Below are 6808 nucleotides of genomic sequence, written 5' to 3'. Positions count from 1 at the left end.
AAACACGTCCGCGTGAAGACGGTGATTCTTAACACGGCCGCGTTTGACGGCAAGATCGGATCAAAACGGCGAAAGGGGCAGAGCCAGCTGGGGGTGAAGGGTCGAAGGTGAAAGAGCGAAGCTCCGGGGGCTATAAAGGGCCATGCTCGCTCGCGGACAAGGCTGTTGAGCGGTTGAAGAGATGCCGAGTCATCGACAAAGGAGAATGGGTTGGAGAACGAGTTGCACAATGAGTTGGAGAACGAACGCTGGTGTGGTGGATTCGGGAAGAGAGCTGGAGAACGAACGATGGTGTGGTGGAGTCGGGAAGAGAGCTGGAGAACGAACGAGCTGGAGAACGAGCTTGGAGAACGAGCTGGAGAACGAACGAGCTGGTGAACGAACGAGGAGAACGAACGAGAAGAACAAACGAGAAAGAACGAGCGGGAGTTGGAGAACGAGTGAAGAACGAGTTGAGGAGAACGAGTTGGAGTACGAGTGGGAGTCGGGAGGAGTGTTTGGAGAGAGCGTTTGAGTTCGCGCTGCGCTGGTTGTGTGGTTCGTTGGATGCCCGTTGGAGAGTTCGGAGGTTGGAGTGCGGGCAGAGACTCTGAGGGTCGCCGAACCAGGTAGCCCGCTCAGTCTCTCGGAGCCCCTTCGGTCATCCCTGCTCCGAGTGAATTATAAAGGCTCACGAGCCCGGTTATTCCTTTCTTTCTTAGGTTTTGCATGAAAGCCTGTGGCGCCTTGTCCATATGTAACAAACTGATTAAGTACATGTACATTACATAATAGACATCGGCTGTAGGTTTTTGCTCGTGTCTTTTTCCCTATCCCCCCCCCCCCATTCATTGCATTGCTTGTGTTGAAATAAATGTTCCCCATTTTTTAATGTTAACCTGCTCGTCGTGTCACTTTTTGCCATTGACTGCCATAATTGCATTCGGGATATTAACTGGCTGATTATAAGCCGATAAAACGTACATCTGGTCCGACGGGGCTTGGCGATATAAAACAGCTCGGCAATCGCAAACGGAACGTGCTGCTTAAGCGGCTCGCTTTCGTGCAGGCTCCATCGAGGTATAAACTCCCGGAATTTATGTCCGTGTGAATAATTAGATGCATCGACAATTCGGCGATCTACCCTGTAGCACATGGATAGAAGAGTTGGCTGGTTTATGGTGTGTTAAAAACACCCATAGCTGAGTTTTGGCGTTGATCCGGAAGCTGCGACTCAATTGCCACGTTCGGTGGGCACATGCGGCCGCAATTGAGCTAAAGGCGGTCGTCCACATGCTGGAGTGGCGAAAATATACAACACTGTTGTCAGGACGTGGGATTCATATTCATCCTCCTCCAAGCGAAATTAACGGAACCGGATCAAGGGTGTGCGAGGCGACCCCCCGGTTCCATTAAATTCCGAGCGTTCAAATTTTAATAACCGATACGCAAAATGGCAGCTCAAGGCGAGCAGGCGCGGGTGGTTTAGATTTAGAAATGAACGAATCTATGGCTCAGGCCGAAATCACCGTGCAGGACACTCCCATTATGCAGGTTGACTATTCCCCACAAATAAATGCAGAGTCCGAAATGGGCGCAGTGGCTGGGGCGGCGGACGAACGTCCCCCACGTGTGAATCCACCCACGGATCGGATGACGGAGATGTTTGAGGCGTTGATGAGCGAAATGAAAATGAATGCGCACGATATGGACGCCAAGATGGATGCAAACACGCGGGATCTGTGGGGCGATTTACAAGCCACGAATGGCAAAATGGAAGCGATGAAGGAAAACATAAATGAAAATGCGTGCAAGATGAACGGCAATTTGGATGCGATGAGGGGCGACATGGATGCAAATACAGTATGCAAACACTACGGGGTGAGATGCAGAACATGGGGCTGAATCTCCAGGCAGGGCAAGAGGCACGAAAGAAGGAATTGGAGGAAGCAAAAGGCAAAATGGCGAAGGAGATTGGCACGATACGAGAGGAGGTGAACAAGTTGAAAGGGAAACAATGACGGAGAGACAGTGGGAAAGGAAACAAAAAGAAAGACAAGAACAACTAAAAAAAGAAAGCAAGGTTGAAGTACGCGGAGATCGTGAAAGAACGACGAATGAAACGGGAAAAGGAGATCGGCCAATTGAAGGAAACAATGAGATTGGAGAATGAAGAGCATGAGAGACAGTGGAAGAGGAAACAAAAAGAGGGACAAGAACAACTAAAGGAGAAAGCAAGGTTGAAGTACGCGGATATAGTGAAAGAACGATGAATAAAACAGGAAAAGGAAATCAGCCAATTGAAAGAAACGATGAGTTTGGAGAATGAAGAACATGAGAGACGGTGGGGTAGAAAACAAAAACAATATGAGTTTGAAATTAACCAACTCAAGGAGAGAGCAAAGTTGGAGTCTACGGAGATGGAAAAACTCCGGAAAGATAACGACCAACTCGAGAGGCTCAGAGAGGAATAACAACTCAAATGGGAAGGAAAATGGAGCCAGGAACAAACGGAAATAATAAACGAAGTGACGGAGAAATTAAAGGAGGTAGAGGTGACGACGACGGAGACGCAGGAATTAAAAGAAACTAAAGACGAACACACACACACATGGAGTTAGCGAGGGACAATGAGGGGGAGCTCGGGGAATGTGTCGTGACCCGGTGCGAGCAGCAGGATAGCCTCCTTCAGGAACGGAGGGAGACAATATGACCCCTTGAAGCGATCACGACCAGGTGGGTCCGGTCGAGCTTTGCGAGGTTGGTGGGGGGGGGGGTGAGTGCTGTGAACGGGTACATGCGAAGCTTGGGGGGTATGGAGACCCAGGGAGCGCTTGTGGTGGCGCGAATTCCCAGCGTGATTGTCCCGGTGTGTGTGGTTAAAGGTGTGAGTGTGGCAAAATGCATGTTGAAACGCACGCATAGCGTGAGTGAAAGGGCATATGTGAGAGGAACCGCATGTGTGAGGACGCGGTATGAAAGGGAGATGACGGATGGTATGCGGGAACACGCAACCGCATGTCCGAGAAGGGACGAGGTGCATGAAGCGCGAGCAGCTGCCGTGACATTACGGAAAGGAGCGCGGGTTGCGAATTGCCGCGCTGATGTGCAAGAGAAAGAAAAAAAAAAAAGCAAGCCTCGCCACTTCAGGTGAACAGGATTCGTGGGCAGGGGTGGAAGACCCCCCTGCTTAGGGCGCAGGAACACCACTAGTTAGGGGGATGGGTTAGAGTTAGTTAGACCGGCTTCATGGGGACGTGAGTTGTTCCTCATGAAGCCCGTGGAATGGTTAGTTAGTGGGAATTTCAGTTTAGATTTAGAGAATAGGAAAAATGGATTTGAGGACACTGACAGACGTTGAATGTGTAGAGGGGACGTAGCTTAGCTACGTAGTGTTAAAAGGATGTGCTATGAGTTTAAGGGATGACGAGGAAGCACAAGGAAGCTCGGGGATTTAGTGAGAATGGCAGTGTTCAGCGATGTGAGTTGAGAAATGGAATGAAACACAATGAGTGAGTGAGGGCCAGCTGGCCTGTGTGAATGGAGCGAATGTGGTATGCATGGTGCGATGAGTGATTGGGGGGAAGAGTGATTCCCATCCAAGGGACCCCGGGGTCAGAGTAATGTTAGTTAGTGGGTTAGCCAAATTGACAAAATGGAGGTCGTTTTGCTGTTGGTGCGAATGTAGGCTCGACACCCGTTTGGAGGGGTGCAGGAGTCCTGTTGACGGGCTGGGAACGTGGCTGCGAACGGTGAGTATCTCTTAGTGGGAACCCCGGGCACCGGGCTAGTCGGCCGCGGTAGGCCAAAGGCCCAGGAGGGGCCGGGATAGCATAGTGGGCCCGCATGAAGCGGGGCTCGTAGCGCCAATGGCCACGTGGGCAGTGTCGTGAGTACAGACACCTGGGGAAAGGGGCCCGTGGCGCCAGCCTGCCACGTGAGCGTCGAGGGGGAGTAGCCGAGGAGGGCACTCCCCCGATCTTAGGGAGCTGGTAGGCTCGGAGACAGTCTCGGGGCCCGGGGGTGCCATGGTTGGAGAATCGGCAGAGGGTAGTTCCTGCCAAGTGAGCCACGTGGCCCAGCCACGAGACTGTGTGAGGGAACGATGGAAAATTGGAGGACAAGGCCTAAATTTGTGGACACCAACACAGGCGACGGGAATCTTGGTTGGAAGAACCAATAGATTAAGTGAGAGGCGTTTGTTGAAAGCCCCGGGGTAGTTTAAGGCTAGTAAATGTTAGGGTAGATTGGAAAGTGTACCCCTCCGCACCATCCATCCCTTCGCTCTCGGTAGGCCGCTGGACCCACCTTGGGTTAGATCGCTGAAATCTGAGGAGGCTATTCTGAGGCTTAATTGGGCCTCAAGACAGGATGCTAGCTCTCCCTTATTCCGCTCCAGAAAGGGAACGTAGGGGTTGGGAGTAGGCTCGGTGACATGGTAGGTTAGCCGGACAGAGACAATAAAGGGGGTTAGGGAGACGAATTAAAAGAAAGAAATAAAATAAAATGGGGCTAAATTTGGTTTTGCAAACTAAGGGAGTGGGTATGGACAGAGACAGGCAAAGGTGATAGGTTGGGAGGCAGACAGTAGGGTAGGTCCGAGCCCGCCTTCGGAGCGGCCGGCACCACCGCACTCCCTCCACAAACCTCCAGAACGAGACAAAGGCCGGCCAGCTTCGTATGCCGGCCTGTTTGTGGTACAGCGGCCTGTGCTGGCCTTGCCATGCCTTGTCTGCCTGCCTCTGCCTTGACCCCATGCCTGCTAGCGATTGTTTGCATTTGCCCCTGTGTACATCCATCACCATGTGCACCAGGATCATCGCCCAAGTTGCTGGGACTGCCCTGCAGGCAGCCCCGCCGACCATTGTGTTTGCTTGTGTCAGTGCCCATCCAGTGTTCTACAGGGACTGCCCTGCAGGCAGCCGCACAAGGGGACTGCATTGGTGCAGCCCGTGCACCGTTTGTGTTTGCTGGCGTCATCCAGTTCACTTCAGGGGGGAAGCCTGGGACTGCATTGGGCAGCCGGCTACCTTCTTGTGTTCATACCTGCATTTGTTACATGAGCCAGAGACTGCATTTCGGCAGCCTGGCTCCCTGCTTCAAGAATGGCCTGTGGGATGGCATATGGCATGCCAGGTTGGGGTGAATTGCCTCCAGCAGCTGAAGACATGAAAAAGGTTCTGTGACAGACAACGGGGCCTTTAGAACAGGCCCCGAAGACATCCGACCTTCAGCTGCGGAGCGCTCACCCTTACAAAATACTGAACAACTTTGCCATGCCCCTTTTTCCCCACAGAGTCCATCAGTCCTGGGCCATGGTTTAGTGTAAAATGTATAAGGTTATGTTAAGGTAAAAATTGTAAATGAGTTTTGCTCCCCCTGCATGTTTGTCGTAGCGCCGGCAATTGTAGTTAAGTCGTCTGTATGAGTGAGTTTGTTTAATTAGTTACACAGCCCATGGATTATTTACTTTTGGGACACGGATACACCAAATGTCGCACTCAGGGATCCGAAGGTAAATCGTACTAGGGGAGAACTTACACATGAAGGCACACAAAAATTTGACGACTCGAGACGAGTTTGTGAAAAGGGGAGGGGGTAGTGTTACGGTTGTGGAAATTCACAGATCACCATTCAGGTTCCCCGAAGATCAGTTATGTCAATAAGTGTGTGTTCCAGGTTAGATTTCCCCACCAATGTATAACGGGAATTATTAGTGTGCCGGGCTGTGAACCTTTGAGGTAGTGTTATTCTTTTCTGTCTTTTATTTTAAACCGCCATCATCTCCTCACCATCTTCTCCACAACCGCCATCATCTCCTCACCATCTTCTCCACAACTGCCATCATCTCCTCACCATCTTCTCCACAACCGCCATCATCTCCTCAACATCTTCTCCACAGCCGCCATCATCTCCTCACCATCTTCTCCACAACCGCCATCATCTCCTCACCATCTTCTCCACAACCGCCATCATCTCCTTACCATCTTCTCCACAACCGCCATCATCTCCTCACCATCTTCACCACAACCGCGTGAAGCCGGTGATTCCAAACACGTCCGCGTGAAGACGGTGATTCCTAACACGGCCGCGTTTGACGGCAAGATCGGATCAAAACGGCGAAAGGGGCGGAGCCAGCCGGGGATGAAGGGTCGAAGGTGAAGGAGCGAAGCCCCGGAGGCTATAAAGGGCCGCGCTCGCTCACTGACAAGGCAGTTGAGCGGTTGAAGAGACGCTGAGTCGTTGACAAAGGAGAATGGGTTGGAGAATGAGTTGCAGAACGAGTTGGAGAACGAACACTGGTGTGGTGGAGTCGGGAAGAGAGCTGGAGAACGAACGCTGGTGTGGTAGAGTCGGGAAGAGAGCTGAAGAACGAATGAGTTGGAGAACGAGCTTGGAGAACGAGATGGAGAACGAACGAGAAAGAACGAGCGGGAGTTGAAGAAAGAGTTGAGGAATACGAGTGGGAGTCGGGAGGAGCGCTTGGAGAGAGCGTTCGAGTTCACGCTGTGCTGGTTGTGTGGTTCCTTGGACGTCCCTTGGAGAGTTCGGAGGTTGGAGTGTGGGCAGAGACTCTGAGGGTCGCCGAACCAGGGAGCCCGCTCGGTCTCTCGGAGCCCCTTCGGTCATCCCAGCTCCGAGCGAATTATAAAGGCTCACGAGCCTGGTTCTTCCTTTCTTTCTTGGGTTTTGCATGAAAGTCTGTGGTGCCTTGTCCATAAGTAACAAACTGAGTAAGTGCATGTGCATTACATAATAGACATCGGATGTAGGTTTTTTTTTGCTCGTGTCTTTTTCCTCATGCCCCCCCATTCATTGCATTGCTTGT

The sequence above is a fragment of the Eptatretus burgeri genome, chromosome 2 (assembly GCF_056783735.1).
Source record: "Eptatretus burgeri isolate ZD-2024b chromosome 2, Ebu_testis_v1, whole genome shotgun sequence".
Classification (NCBI taxonomy): domain Eukaryota; kingdom Metazoa; phylum Chordata; class Myxini; order Myxiniformes; family Myxinidae; genus Eptatretus; species Eptatretus burgeri.
This window is presented reverse-complemented; position numbering follows the sequence as displayed.